This window comes from Pinus tabuliformis, chromosome 3_2 (assembly GCF_031772625.1).
Source record: "Pinus tabuliformis cultivar Carrire ecotype Pingquan chromosome 3_2, CPIR1, whole genome shotgun sequence".
Taxonomy (NCBI): Eukaryota; Viridiplantae; Streptophyta; class Pinopsida; order Pinales; family Pinaceae; genus Pinus; species Pinus tabuliformis.
In genome coordinates, this window is record NC_142302.1 from 428,393,130 (window position 1) to 428,409,583 (window position 16,454).

General features: G+C 37.2%; 1 pseudogene; it reads left to right on the top strand.

The window, feature by feature from the left end:
- The first annotated feature begins 1,330 nt into the window (after positions 1–1,330).
- LOC149181159 (aquaporin NIP1-1-like) lies at positions 1,331–15,431 on the top strand (annotated as a pseudogene).
- Positions 15,432–16,454: the final 1,023 nt, after the last annotated feature.

A 16,454-nucleotide genomic window follows, 5' to 3' on the forward strand; every position in this document is an offset into this window, starting at 1 on the left:
ATTCCTCTCCTAATACCCCTTGTTTTATTTTCCTCTTGGTGACATATTTTCAGAGCATCTACCAGTTCCATTAGATTCAGAGGGAAGCATAAAACTGAGGGTACAAACAGTAGTAATGGCATCAGAGGTTTCATCAGAGTATGAGGAGGGGACCCACAGTGACACATCTTCAGGAGAGAGGGCCTGTAGGAGACATCACCAGAGTGGCAGACATCTTAGAGATGAGTCGAACACCCTCACTGAGTTGTAGGCATGCCCTCTTGCCATGTCTTGTTTCCAGCACTTGGCATGCTATGAATTTTGTCAAAGGGTGGTAAATGTCAGATTCCATCATGAGTTGGCCCGTCTTTTTGTACTTCATCTACAGGGAGGTCAATCTGTCCTGGCCGGGGTCACTTTCACATTGACACTGGAAACCATATCAGTGGCAACAGGAATACCCAACATTGGGGAACAGTGGCATAAGAAAAATAAGGTGGAGAGGCATCATTATGAACCTTACATCAAAGACAGCTATTTGAGCCAGCTCACCAAAGTTTTTCCATTCAGATTTTTGAGGGATGAGTATGCCCCACTCATGAGGTTGATCATGAGGTATTTCAGTTGTGAGGGAAGGTTTTCCCGCCTCTATGCCTATCACATCAGGTTTCTCATGCACTTCACCAGGGTGCAGATGATGAGCCTCCCATTTTTTATCTACAGGAACATAGAGATGATGAAGAATTTCATGCAAAACAAGACCCCTCGGCAGCAGCTAAACAGTGTCTATCATTTTTCTCTCATCCGAATTTTGGTGGACCATCAGTTGGGATTGTAGGGTATTGCTTGGGAGGACTTCATCTCCCGTGACTTCGTCAGTGCTCCACTGGTGGTTTCAGAGGCAGAGCATGAGGTGGGGGGCCCATCTCATCAGTATGAGCGACATGAGACTGCTACTATGCCAATATATATCACCTATCAGAAAGGTAGTAGACCCTTATTTGCAGCAGTAAAGCGAGTGTTATCTCCACCCGGGGTGGAAGGGGCCTCGCTTCTGACATCGGCATCACAGGAGCAAGGTAAGGGTAAGGAGCCAGTGCAAGAGGAAGGGCCATCAGGTGAGCGAGAGACTGAGTTTGTTCTCCTCCAGGATGATGAGACAAATGCAGAACCTACAAATGCTGAGCTGGGAGAGATAATTCAGGAGCAGCAATCAGTGATTGAGAACTTATCACTAGACTTGGAGAGGACCAAGTGGAACGTGAAGTATCTGGAGTAGAGGAACAAGCAACTTGAGGATCGCCTAGCTGAGATAGAGTTGTAAATGATCAAGGAAAACCGGCAACACATCATGGCAGCACAAGGCAAACCTATGGAGCAAAGAAACGAGGACCGGGAGTATGTGTTAGAGAAAGTGAATGTTCACTTGGAGCAGCAGTTGGATAAAGCTAACAGGGAGAAATACATGCTGAGGTGCATGACTCACCACTACATGGCCCGAAACATGAGCTCCAAAGCAAGAATCAGGAGCCTAAAGGCAAAATTGAGTAAAGCAACAAAAGAGGCAAAGGAGGAAAAGGAGAAAGATCGGCTTCGAATATTGGCTGAGGCTTCCTTGGCATAGCATAGCACTTCATAGGGAACATCCAGTCCAAATTTCAAAAAATTTGGGCAAATTTTGGTCACAGGGAAATTTTTTGGGCAAAAAACAGGGATTTTCTCCATGTGCATTGCGCCACTGGCGCGACGCTAAAATTATAGGGATCCAACGGAGAAACGGCTTGCATATTTGGATTCAGAATTGAAAATTATGACTACTGGTGTTCGGGCAAGAGATTTGGGCAAGGTCTGGGTCTCCTAAAGGTCAAAAAACACCCAAAAATGGCCTCTCTGCCACTTTTTTGACACACAGAAAGCAGTCTTTGGAGGATGAATATTTTGAGGGGAAAATGAGCACCAAATTTGAAAATTCCAGTTGGGTTAGGAAGTAGACAGGACAGGCTTTCCAGCAAGACCACTTGGGCACATTTTGGACAGATACAAGTGCCCCAAAACAGGGCCCAAAATAGCGCGACGCACAGAAAAAATGGCGCAGTGCACAGAGGAAAAAATTGCCAATTTGCTCCCGTTTCGCGAAATTTCGGGTTAAGACTTCTCCGAGTCAGCCCGGTAATTTACAATTCAGTTTTTCAGCACCAAAGGTAGCATTTAAAGAGTTTTTTCTCCTAATGGGCTTCTATCCAAGTGGCGAAGGAAGGCAAACGATTACCCAAAGCCAAATGTCATGTTTGCAACGTTGCACCTGTAGCTTATGGTTGGCTCTCCATCTCCATTTTGCAATGATTTGAGTAACTCCCCAACCCTTGGGAATTCTATCTCTTCCTCACACATTCTATATATTATATGAAAGTTATTTGCAAAGGGTTGGCTGGCTTGTAACTTCTGGGAGACTGTGGGAAAGAAACTATGTTTCTTCTCTGTATATTTTTGACAGAGAATTAATGAAAGGCAACGGCTCTGTTTCGAGAGATTCTTGTGGTTGTGAGTGTAGAAAATGTATATATTATGTGTTCATATGTATTTAGTTATGTTTCATAATTCATTTCATGCTCAATTCGAGTGAAATTTTCTGAGTGAGATTAGGTAGAATCCAATTTTTATTGCTCTGCGTGTGGGAAAATTTCATGTTTCAGTGTTATTCTTCTGTTGAAAAGGATTCATGTCACTATGCCCTTTTCACTTTCTTCAGCAATCTATTCATGACATGGTACCTCAAACTAAATTGTTACATTTTCCGCCTACCTTGCCTCACAGAATAATCTGTGCCTTCATATTCAATTCTCTGTTCTTTGCTGAGCGCCAGTCCCATAACATCCCAGAAGCTCGGTCATTCATAAAAATCGTTTCTTGTATCCACTTTCACTTACTAGCCTAAGGTAAATATTGCATTGTAAGTCATCTCAAACCATTTTTGCTTATCCATTCACTGAGCGTGACTTGGAGAGAGCCCTCTCCTGCTCTGGTAGGGCTAGCTACCAGACTAAGCGTGGTTTGTGGTTACCCTAATTTTTGCCTTCATTCAGTTTGAGGCAGATTTAGGTGCTAACATACCCTTTCAAGCTCTTCAAATAATCAATCAAATATTGTCTTCCAATCTCTAATTTAGGTGGACAACTTGGGGTTGTGGAGGGAATGACAGCCGAGACACCATGGGTTTTTCTATTCGGAAATGATCAAGTTATCAACCTCTCAAAGGGTAGGTGCATTCATTCAAACATTTTTGGATGGGCTCCAAGATAATTCTCTATTTCTCTTTGAATTGAATTGAATTTCAATATAGGGTAAAAAAATACCCATACGGGTGAAGTCAATATCAAGATCACCAAGAACATTGGTTAGCTATGGGAATTTTTTCTCTTACTATTACATGAATGAATTGTGTTCTTAAGTTGTTCTTTCATAGTTATGTCATTTGAAGACGATAGTGAAATATTTATTTCAAATTATCTCTAGCAGCGTAAAATTGAAAATATCTTCACATTACCTGGAGGTCAATTGTCCAAAATCATCTTCAACCTCTTCTTCCTCATAAGGGGCAATAGAAGATGGTGTTTGAGAGCTAGAAATCACAAGTTGTTGTGGTAAAGGAGACCCTAAGGCTGTAGCATGATGTTTTGCAAGCACACTTTGTAATTCATAATTTAATAAAAGACCTTGCCTAAGCATCTAGTCATCTCTATGGTCATAATCAATAATATATTGTTAATAAAAAAAATTAAAATTCCCCAAAAACACAGTTAAAGAACTCAAAAAACTCCATACAACGCCTCAAGACCCATATGTTTTTAAGCTTGCCTCTTAATAGGACTTCCATGTACTACAATGATTTTAACAACTAAATGAAAAATACATAATAATCATTTCATGGACTTGAATGTAAAGAGGAGAAAATAAAAAAATAAGGCATTATGAATAAGATTAGCTTTTGCAAGAAGTTGAGATTGACATTAAGCAAATATTTCAATGGGTATGCCATCAAAAATAGTTCGCATGACATGAACATGGACCTAAATCCACTTTCTAATACAAAGGCAATTTTCATTCTAGATTATCACTCTATATGTAGTTGACATTAAAAACAGAAGAAAATAATATTATTAAAGACTAATAACTAATAGTAAAATATGCTCATATAGTCTGAGGAAGTTCAATTCAATGTTAATGGTGCACAAAGATTAAAAGTAAATAAACTCAAATTTTAACTGATAATGCAATGTGTGATATAATTTTTTAATCGAGCCAACATATAATTGCTCCACCTCAACCGAGACCCACTACTGCTTAAAAATAGAGATCTACTAACACCAACGCAAGTGCATATGACCGGATTCAATGATCAACCCCACAAAGCCAGATTCCAGAACGGGTTGGATACAATCTGTTGAGTATTCACTAAGATTGAAAATACCCTTTCAATATCTTGAAATAATCGATCAAATCTCGTCTTCCAATCTATAATATAGGTGGACAACTTGGGGTTGTGGAGGGAACAATAGCTGAGACACCATGGCTATTGCTTGGCATGAATGATCAACTCATCAGCCTCTTAAGGGCATGGTGCATTCTTTCAAACATTTTTCGATGGGCCCTAGGAGCATACTCTATTTCTCTTGGAATTGAATTGAATTTCAATATGGTGTAAAAAAAATAGCCATACAGGTGAAGTCAGTATTGAGATCACCAAGCACATTGGTTGGCTATGGGAAATTCTGACCTTATTATCTGTTTCAATGCCCAAAATCGCTATTACATGAATGTATTTTTTTGTTAATTTATTTTTCCACAACTATATGTCATTTGAAGACAACAATGAAATATTTATTTCAAGTTAACTCTAGCAGTGTAAAATAAGAAACATCTTCACATTACGTGCAGGCCAATTGCCATAAATCATCTTTAGCCTCATATTCCTCATAAGGGGCACTAGAAGATGGTGTTTGAGAGTTGGAAACCACAAGTTGTTGTGGTAAAGAGACCCTGAGGTTGTAGCGTCATGTTTTTCAAGCATGCTTCGTAACTCATCATTTAATAGAAGACCTCGCTGAAGAAGCTCGTCATCTGTATGGTCATAATCAATAATATATTATCAATAAATCAAATTAAAATATCCTAGGAACACACTTAAAGAAGTCAAAAAAATTCATACATTGTCTCCAGACCCATATGTTTTTAAGCCTGCCTCTTAATAGGATCTTCATTTACTACAATGATTTTAATGACTAAATGAAAAATATATAATAATCATTTCATGGACTTGAATGTAAAGAGCAGAAAATAAAAAAATAAGGCATCCTAAATAAAATTAGCTTTTGCAAGAAGTTTAGATTAACATCAAACAAATATTTCAATGGTTGTGCCATGAAAAATAGTACTCATGACATGAACATGGACCTAAATCAACTTTATAATATAAAGGCCATTTTCATTCCAGATTATACCTCTTTATGTTGTTGACATTAATAATGGAATAAAACAATATTATTAAAAACTAATAACTAATAGGAGAATATGCTCATATAGTTTGAGAAAGTTCAATTCAATGTTCATGGTGAACAAATATTAAAAGTAAATAAACTCAAATCTTAACTGATAATGCACTGTGTGATATAATTTTTTTAATCAAGCCAACATATAATCGCTCCACCTCAACCGAGACCCACCAGTGCTCAGAAATAGAGATGTACTAACACCAATGCACGTGCATATGAGCGTATTCAATGGTTGACCCTACAAAGCCAGATTACAGAATAGGTTGGACAAAATCTGTTGAGTGTTTGCTGATATTGAAAATACCCTTTCAATCTCTTCAAATAATCAATGAAATCTCGTCTTCCAATCTCTAATTTAGGTGGAGAACTTGTGGTTGTGGAGGGAACATCAAGCAAGACACCATGGTTGTTGCTTGGTAGAAATGATCAAGTCATCAGCCTCTCAAAGGGCATGGTGCATTCTTTCAAACGATTTTGGATGGGCCCCAGGAGCATTCCCTATTTCTCTTGTAATTGAATTGAATTTCAATATGACGTAAAAAAATACCCATACAGGTGAATTCAGTATCGAGATCACCAAGAACATCGATTAGCTATGGGAAATTTTTCTCTTATTGTCTATTTCAATGCCCAAAATTTCTATTGCGTGAATGAATTTTGTTCTTAAGTTGTTTTTGCACAGCTATATGTCATTTGAGGACAACAACGAAATATTTATTTCACCATATCTATAGCAGCGTAAAATAGAAAACATCTTCACATTACCTATAGGCCAATTGTCCAAAATCATGTTCAGCATATTCTTCCTCATAAGGGGCACTAGAAGATGGTATTTGAGAGCTAGAAATTACAAGTTGTTGTGGTAAAGGAGACCCTGAGGCTATAGCATCATGTTTTGCAAGCACGCTTTCTAATTCATCATTTAATAAAAGACCTTGCCAAAGAAGCTCGTCATTTGTATGGTCATAATCAATAATATATTGTCGATAAATCAAATTAAAATTTCTGAGAAACACACTTAAAGAACTCAAAAAAATTCATACAGTGTCTCAAGACCCATATGTTTTTAAGCCTGCCTCTTTATAGCATTTCCATGTCCTATAGGAATTTTCATAACTAAATGAACATTATATAATACTCATTTCATGGACTTGAATATAAAGAGAAGAAAACAAAAAAATAATGCATTCTCAATTATATTAGCATTTGTAAGAAGTTGAGATTGACATCAAACAAATATTTCAATGGGTGTGCCATCAAAAATAGTACTCATGGCATGAACATGGACCTAAATCCACTTTATAATACAAAGGCCATTTTCATTCTAGATTATAACTCTCTATGGAGTTAACATTAATAATGCAACAAAATAATATTATTAAAAACCAATAACTAATAGTAGAATATGCTTATATAGTCTAATAAATTTCAATTCAATGTTGATGGTGCACAAAGATTAAAAGTAAATAAACTCAAATCTTAACACATAATCCACTGTGTGATATAATCTTTTTAACTGAGCCAACATATAATCGCTCCACCTCAACCGAGACCAACTAGTGCTCAGAAATAGAGATGTACTAAGATGAATGCAGGTGCATATGAGCAGATTCAATGGTCGACCCTATGAAGCCATGTTTCAGAACAAGTTGGACATAATCTATTGAGTATTCGCTGAGATTGAAAATACCCTTTAAAGCTCTTCACATAATCAATCAAATCTCATCTTCCAATCTCTAATTTAGGTGGAGAAGTTGGGGTTGCAGAGGGAACAACAGCTAAGACATCATGGCTGTTTCTTGGCATAAATGATCAAGTAATCAGCCTCTCAAAGGGCATGGTGCATTCTTTCAAAGGTTTTTGGATGGGCACTAGGAGCATTCTCTATTTCTCTTTGAATTGAATTGAATTTCAATATGGTGTAAAAAAATTACCCATACGAGCGAGGTCAGTATCAAGATCATGAAGCACATTGGTTAGCTATGGAAAATTTGTCTCTTATTATCTGTTTCAATGCCCAAAATTGTTATTACGTGAATTAATTTTATTCTTAAGTTGTTTTTCCATAGCTATATGTCATTTAAAGACAATAATGAAATATTTATTTCAACTTATCCCTAGAAGCATAAAATAGAAAACATCTTCACATTACCTATGGGCCGATTGTCCAAAATCATCTTCAGCCTCATCTTCCTCATAAGGGACACTGCAAGATGGTGTTTGAGAGATGGAAATCACAAGTTGTTGTGGTAAAGGAGACCTTGAGGCTGTAGCATCATCTTTTGCAAGCAAGGTCTGTAATTCATCATTTAATAAAAGAGCTTGCCGAAGAAGCTTGTCATCGATATGGTCATAATGAATAATATGTTGTCAATAAATCAAATTAAAATGTCTGAGAAACACACTTAAAGAACTCAAAAAACTTCATACAATGTCTGAAGACCCATATGTTTTTAAGCTTGCCTGCTTATAGCATTTCCATGTACTATAGGGATTTTTATAAGTAAATGAACATCATATAATACTCATTTCATGGATTTGAATGTAAAGAGAAGAAAACAAAAAAATAAGGCATTCTCAATAACATTAGTGTTTGTAAGAAGTTGAGATTGACATCAAACAAATATTTCAATGGGTGTGCCATCAAAAATATTACTCATGGCATGAACATGGACCTAAATCCACTTTATAATATAAAGGCCATTTTCATTCCAGATTATAACTCTATATAAAGTTGACATTAATAACATAACAAAATAATATTATTAAAAACCAATAACTAGTAGTAGAATATGCTCATCTATTGTAAAAAGGTTTAATTCAATGTTGATGGTGCACAAAGATTAAAAGTAAATCAAATCAAATCTTAACTGATAATGCATTGTGTGATATAAATTTTTTAATCGAGCCAACATATAAACACTCCACCTCAATCGAGACCCACTAGTGCTCAGAAACATAGATGTACTAACACCAATGTCATTGCATATGAGCGGATTCAATGGTCGACTCTACGAAGCCAGATTCCACAACGTGTTGGAAAAAATCTATTCAGTATTCACTCATATTGAAAATACCCTTTAAATCTCTTCAAATAATCAATCAAATATCATCTTCCAATCTCTAAATTAGATGGACAACTTGGGGTTGTGAAGGGAACACTAGCCGAGACACCATGGTTGTTGCTTAGCACAAATGATGAAGTCATCAACCTCTCAAAGGGCATGGTGCATTCTTTGAAACATTTTTTGATGGGCCACAAGAGAATTCCCTTTTACTCTTGCAATTGAATTGAATTTCAATGTGGCATAAAAAAAATACCCATACGGGTGAAGTCAGTATCGAGATCGCCAAGCACATTGGTTAGCTATGGTAAATTTTTCTCTTGTTGTTTGTTTCAATTCTAGAAATTGCTATTACGTGAATGGATTTTGTTCTTAAGATGTTTTTCCATAGTTATATGTCATTCTAAGACAACAGTGAAATATTTATTTCAACTTATCTCTAGCAGCGTAAAATAGAAAACATCTTCACATTACCTACGGGCCAATTGTCCAAAGTCATATTCATCCTCATCTTCCACAAAAGGGGCACTATAATATGGTGTTTGAGAGTTCGAAATCACAAGTTGTTGTGGAAAAGGAGACCCTGAGGTTGTAGCGTCATGTTTTGCAAGCATGCTTTGTAATTCATTATTTAATAAAATACCTTGCCAAAGAAGCTCGTCATCTGTATGGTCATAATCAATAATATATTGTCAATAAGTCAAATTAAAATTTACCAGAAACACACTTAAACAAGGGAAGCTGCGAGGCAGCGAGTCCCTGCATCAAGTTAACCTTTGTCCGGCCGGAGGTGTGCACACTAGCGTTCTCCTCTAAGCTTCTAGTTAGCTCATCGAAAAGACTAACTCTCGGGCAAACTAAGGTCCTGTCAGATTGCATAGCACATGCTAGAAGCTGCGATGCCTACCAGAGGTATGGACCAATGGAGTACAAGTCGGCTTCCGACTTAGACCCGATTATCAAGCCTTGGCCATTTCAAGCTTGGGCAATGGATATCATCGGACTATCCCAGATCGTCAAGTACACAGTCATGCGCCATACTCACAGTCTTTACTAGGACCTCTGCTTAGTCTAGAAGCTCTAGTCATAGAATTCTCCTCTAAGCTTCTAGTTAGCTCATCGAAAGGACTGACTCCCGGGAAAACTAAGGTCCTGTCAGATTGCATAGCACATGCTAAAAGCTGCGATGCCTTCCAAAGGTATGGACCAATGCAGTACAAGTCGGCTTCCGACTTAGACCCGATTATCAAGCCTTGGCCATTTCGAGCTTGGGCAATGGATATCATCGGACTATCCCAGATCATCAAGTAAACAGTCATGCGCCACACTCACAGTCTTTACTAGGACCTCTGCTTAGTCTAGAAGCTCTAGTCATAGAATCACTTCTAGACATAGAACCTCTAGTCTTTGCATAGCAAGTCAATCACAGCCAGGAGTAGCCTTAAGGGCATAGCCAAGTAGGTCCTATTTGATGTGGCATCAATGATACACTGCCTCTCCTTTGTGAGCTTGATATGCTAGTTTCGTAATCATCGGCATCCCAGCAGAGACGATAAAAGCATAAAAATGAGAGTTTTAGCAGCCTGCCAGAGGTATGGACCAATGTAGCACAAGCCGGCTTCCGACTTAGACCTGATTATCAAGCCTTGGCCATTTCGAGCTTGGGCAATGGATATCATCAGACTATCCCAGATCGTCAAGTACATAGTCATGCGCCATACTCACAGTCTCTACTAGAACCTCTGCTTAGTCTAGAAGCTCTAGTCATAGAATCACTTCTATACATAGAACCTCTAGTCTTTGCATAGCAAGTCAATCACAGCCAGGAGTAGCCTTAAGGGCATAGCCAAGTAGGTCCTATTTGATGTGGCATCAATGATACACTATCTCTCCTTTGTGAGCTTGATATGCTAGTTTCGTAATCATCGGCATCTCAACAGAGACGATAAAAGCATAAAAATGAGAGTTTTAGCACCATGGCAGATCCAAATGCATAGCATCAAGTTAAAATAATCATTTCTTATGACAAATTGTAACATGTGAAGAGTACAAGACAAGCACGACATTATGCCTATGAAGCAGATTATGCCTATAAAGCAAATTGATACTTTTTTCAGACAGTTTTCATATATATAGAAAAAACGAAACTAGAATACTGGCATCAATGATACACTGATTCTTTAGATTCAAGGAGCGCTGTTATTTCTAATCAGGGCAGTCTGCAGTGCCTCTCCTTTTTCAGCTTGATATGCTTGTTTTGTAACCATCGGCATCCCAGCAAAGACGATAAAAGCATAAAAATGAGAGTTTCAGCACCATGGCAGATACAAATGCATAGCATCAAGTTAAAATAAGCATTTCTTATGACAGACTGTAACATGTGAAGAATACAAGACAAGGACGACATTATGCCTATGAAGGAGACTGAAACTGGAATACTGGTTAGATTCTTTAGATTCAAGGAACGCTGTTATTTGCAATCAGGGCAGTTTGCAGTGCTTCTCCTTTGTCAGCTTGATATGCTAGTTTTGTAATCATCGGCATGCCAGCAGAGACGATAAAAGCATAAAAATGAGAATTTCAGCACCATGGCAGATCCAAATGCATATTTGAAGCATCTGTCATAGACCTGTAACAGACAAGGAAGCGAGGAATTAAGACAACACGTAAAGTAATGCAAAAATAGGCGTGAGATTCAGAATTTTGACTATACAACAGAAACATACTCCATAATCATATGCTCTTCGTTCAAGATGTTATTGTTTTCTTGGTTTCTTTTTTCTTCGTGTTTCTACTTTTACGATGTCGATAATCAGAAGAGTCATGAGAACAAGTGCTAAGAGAAACAATGCCGCTAGTTGAGTAAGTTGGCTTATGCTAATGGATTCCATGTAATGTGAAGCAGAGAGATGTATGTCAATATCTAGGTGGAGAAGTTGGTTTTCTTTTGTAAGCGAGAAATTAGGCATTGCTTTTGCCAATTTATAAAAGAGTTCAATGTGTTTGCAAACTAGTTTTAAGTGTGAATGGAACTGGGTTTTTGAGAATATTTTACTGTACAACCAAATAAGGAAAGCCATGCAAGATCACAAGACTTGAATGCGGGGTAAACTGCTGACACGTGCAGAAGTAAGTACGTATATGGATTGATTTGGAATGGATCTGAAATACTTGAAGATCAGATTAGAGGAGGCCAGTATTAAATGATCGCTATAAAACGGAGAACTTACGTTAAGTGAGCAATCGATTGGCATATGAAATGATGTATGTGACGACAAAAGTAAATGGGAGATTAGGTGATGTATCTGACATCAGGGGCAGATCTCAAATGAAATCTTAGGGTTAGATTGCGGCCAAGATATTCTAATAAACAATTTGCAATTAAGCGATCTATCTGACATCGGAAGCAGATGGCATATGAGATGATGTATGTGACGGCAATAAATGGGAAATTAGGTGATGTATCTGACATCAGGGGCAGATCTCAAATGGAATCTTAGTGTTAGATTGTAGGTCACTATTTTCTTGGTCTTCCAACTACTTCAGAAAGGAGCATCCATCAATCCACTGACCACCTATTCACCTTGATTAATCAATGGATCTGCTTTGGTCTTTGACCAATATGTCCTTACCCTACTACATGCCAATCTTGATTTCTGGAATGTCTTATGTCATTATTTATATGCTGCAGTATACTAGAATGAGAAAGATTTGAGAACAAATGCAAAGACTTCCTGTTTAAAGTCTAAATAAGTCTTGTTCTAGGCAACTCGTATTTGGGTTAAGTTATTATATTCAACAAACAAAGATCTTTGACAAGTATCGTACTGCTTGACTAATAGTAAATGGTTAAGCATGTACTAAGGTCCATAAGTTGAAAACCTTTGATCCCTTAAAAACATTATAACCCTGATTCAGACTTTCCTTTTCAGTTAAGCTGTTTGCAGTATTGTACCGCGAATTCTTGTAGGGTTGGTGAATTCTTGTTCTCTTAGACACAAGAAGAGGGAAATTGCATTTTCTGAGGTGTGGGTACTGTCGCAATAAACACTACTCTGTTAACTTTCATGATATTTGAACTTGAACATATTTAGTGCAGGTGTTAGCAGAAATTATTGGGACATTTTTCCTGATATTTTCAGGATGTGGATCAGTCGTTATTGATCAGAAAAGCGATCATTCCATCACTCATCTGGGTGTATCGCTTGTTTGGGGAATGGCAGTAATGATCATAATTTATGCCATAGGTCATATTTCTGGAGCTCATCTCAACCCTGCAGTGACTCTGGCCTCTGCACTTCTGCGAAGATTTCCTTGGGCTCAAGTATGTATACAATTGTTTTAGGCAAATTAATATATGGACGGAGATTGCTAAACTTATGTTGATTGTAAATTCTGGAATATTTGAGAATTTGTTGATTATAGATGGGGGAATATTTGAGAATTTGAGAGATAAAGGGAGATTAATTAATCAACTCTTTTTTTAATGGTCAGATTAAGAAAATTTAAGAATCTGCAATCTACATAAATTCAATGCTCAGAATATGTTGATTTCAGATTCTTTGAATCTTGACATATTCTTGGAATCTGCAATGGACAGAAGTTTAACACTTCGGGATCGTTATGTTGATTACAGATTCCAGAAATATAAAAAATGAAAAAAAAAGTTTGAAATATGGTTTTGTATGGGATTAAAATCACAGGTTCCAGCCTACATAGGAGCTCAAGTTATTGCAGCAATATCTGCTGGATTTGTCCTCCGTTTGATGTTTGGAGAAGTGGCACACATAGCAGCCACAGTACCTACTGGCTGAGACATGCAGTCCTTCGTGTTAGAAATACTTATCACGTTTTTCCTAATGTTTGTGGTTTCTTCTGTCTCTACTGATACCAAAGCGGTATCTATTTCTGACTACCCTTGATTTTTCTTGAACTATTTGTATTCATTTAATAAGGATGAGATATGCCTGCACATGCCATTAAATTTCTTATTACAGTAACCACGAATTTCCAATGGAACAGATAGGGGAATTGGCAGGACTGGCAGTTGGAACAACAATTGCAATGAATGTAATAATAGCTGGGTATGATCAAAGCAAGGTTTTAAAGTTTCTATGCAAAAGAGGTCTTCCAACTACTTCAGAAAGGAGCATCCATCAATCCACTGACCACCTATTCACCTTGATTAATCAATGGATCTTCTTTGGTCTTTGACCAATATGTCCTTACCCTACTACATGCCAATCTTGATTTTCGGAATGTCTTATGTCATTATTTATATGTTGCAGTATACTAGAATGAGAAAGATTTGAGAACAAATGAAGAGACTTCCTGTTTAAAGTCTAAATAAGTCTTGTTCTAGGCAACTCATATTTGGGTTAATTTATTATATTCAACAAACAAAGATCTTTGACAAGTATCGTACTGCTTGACTAATAGTAAATGGTTAAGCATGTACTAAGGTCCATAAGTTGAAAACCTTTGATCCCTTAAAAACATTATGTGCTTCATAGAGTGCAGGCGTTATCAGCATATTAACCCTCCGGTGATACCTTGTAAAAGCCCTCACAGGTTCAGGCCTCTGTAGCTGACGTGAGGCAGAACAGTGATGAAAAGGAAGGGAATTGTGGCTCCTATGTTAGCAGATCCTGAGCAAAGAAGGAGCTAAAGGATAGTTCCAGATCTATAGTAATTTCTGTAGCAACTTTGGTTACAAACTTCTGGTTAGGGCTTCTGGATTGATTTCAGTTCTGTAGAATTCATTTTATGATTAAAATCTGTACTCTTGAATTTTGGTTAATCTATACATACATTGTTCTGTCAAGCTCAGGTTTTGAAGATTGGATTGTATGAATTACTATATATTGAATTGGATTATTCATTCTGCTCACTACAGTGTTACAATTATTGACACAGTGTACCAAAAAATACATAGAGCAAAAGAACTACAACAATATGTGAGCTGTTTGTATCAAGAAGACAAGAATTAATTGGCCAATGCTTTCATGGCATACCTTTATGTTCAGTACTGCTGCCCATGATAGGCATTAACCACTGTTTGGATTGGGTCAAAACTGTGTAATGAGCAGGTTGATCAACAGACCCCCTTGACCAACATAGTCCCTCTCATGTGTGTTGAGTAGATGTAATAAATAGGCGTTGAATACGAATAAGAGAGGGGTGTAACCATTAGTACTTGATACTGTACTTCAATGATTGAACTGAAGGATACATAAGAGGTATATGACAGAAAATGTAGCTGGTATTAAGTACCCAACCTTGAACCTTAAGGTCAAAACTCTTTGCTAATCTAATTGAAATTCATAGCCTTCATTCAGGCCTCTCCAAAATATGTTGATGACTAGAAACTACGTTACGTTTTCTCATTGTCTGACTTCTTGCATGGCTAGTTTTTCAGGGTTATCTGGTTGGAAATGGAATTACAGATGAAGCATTTGACAGCACACAGGTGCCTTTTGCACATGGAAAGGGACTTATTTCAGATGAATTATACCAGGTGTGTACCCTGCAACAGCAAAATAAGATACCATAGAATCATAGGCACAATTTTTGTATTCTTCATACAAGGATGGTAGTTCTAAGGATGCCATTTGACTACTAGTCTAATATGGTATTATTTTACGAGTTGTTTACTGTTATGTTTAGAGAATTTAAATCAGTTGGCATTTCAGCAGGTGTTGAATATAGAACTTCTCCATACTTGTTGCTGCAGGCAGTAAAGGAGACTTGCAATGGTAGCTATTCGTATTCCACCAATGCTTTTTGTCAATCGAAGATATTAGAAGTGTGGGAGGTAATGCTTGTAGTCCACTCCTGAGATGACATTAAAGTATTGAATATACACAGTTCATTACCTCAAGGTGTTGGTATACTATACAAGTTGCACATTAGTATAGATTCAATGTCATGAGAAGTTTAGGATACATGACTAAAACAGTTACACATAAATTGTATAAACATGAAGATGTCACCGTTCATTACCTCAAGGTGTTGGTATACTATACAAGTTGCACATTAGTATAGATTCAATATCATGAGAAGTTTAGGATACATGACTAAAACAGTTACCCATAAATTGCATAAACATGAAGATGTCATTGCAGCAAAAAGACAATAATGAAGGTTCAAGAAGCTTCAATCAGTTAGCTTCCAAGAAGCTTCAATCAGTTAGTTCCTTACCTGGATCACTCTTGCTCACATATTATTATCAGCACATAAAAAATTATCTCTACCCAGGAGTAGGCCTAGTTACGGATCCATTGCCTACATAAAATTCAAATCAATTCCAACAATAAATACTCTAAGGGATAATGGAGAACTCGCACTTGCACCAAAAATACTAAATTAACTCCAAACCTATTGCAAATATTGTAATTTCGATAGGAATATCCACAATAAGATGCAAATATTGTGGAAACATGTTCTTCAAATCAAAAGACAAAGAATTAAATAAAAGCTGGCCTCATAAAATAACAGGCATTTATTGAGTAAAGATAAGCTATAATAGAAACATCAGAATGCAATGTTGCAGGAAAATAAATGATAACAGAGACTATAAGTATAGCAATCGTACCTTGTCTCCATTATTTCTGATCAGGTTGCTGTTCTCTAATGCAATAGGCTATATACTCTAAGTTGTAGAATAAATATCAGTATCTACTAAATATTTTCAGATAGCATCTGCATGTGCTACCTATCAACATCCTTTCACTCAGGGTTAGCCAAAGAGAAAAATGCAATACTGTGATCTGGTTGCTTGTGTTCCTCCTCTAACTGGATTTCACCTTTTGTTAACCACTCTTTGTTGGAAATAATACTGAGAGGGGGGGGGTGAATCAGT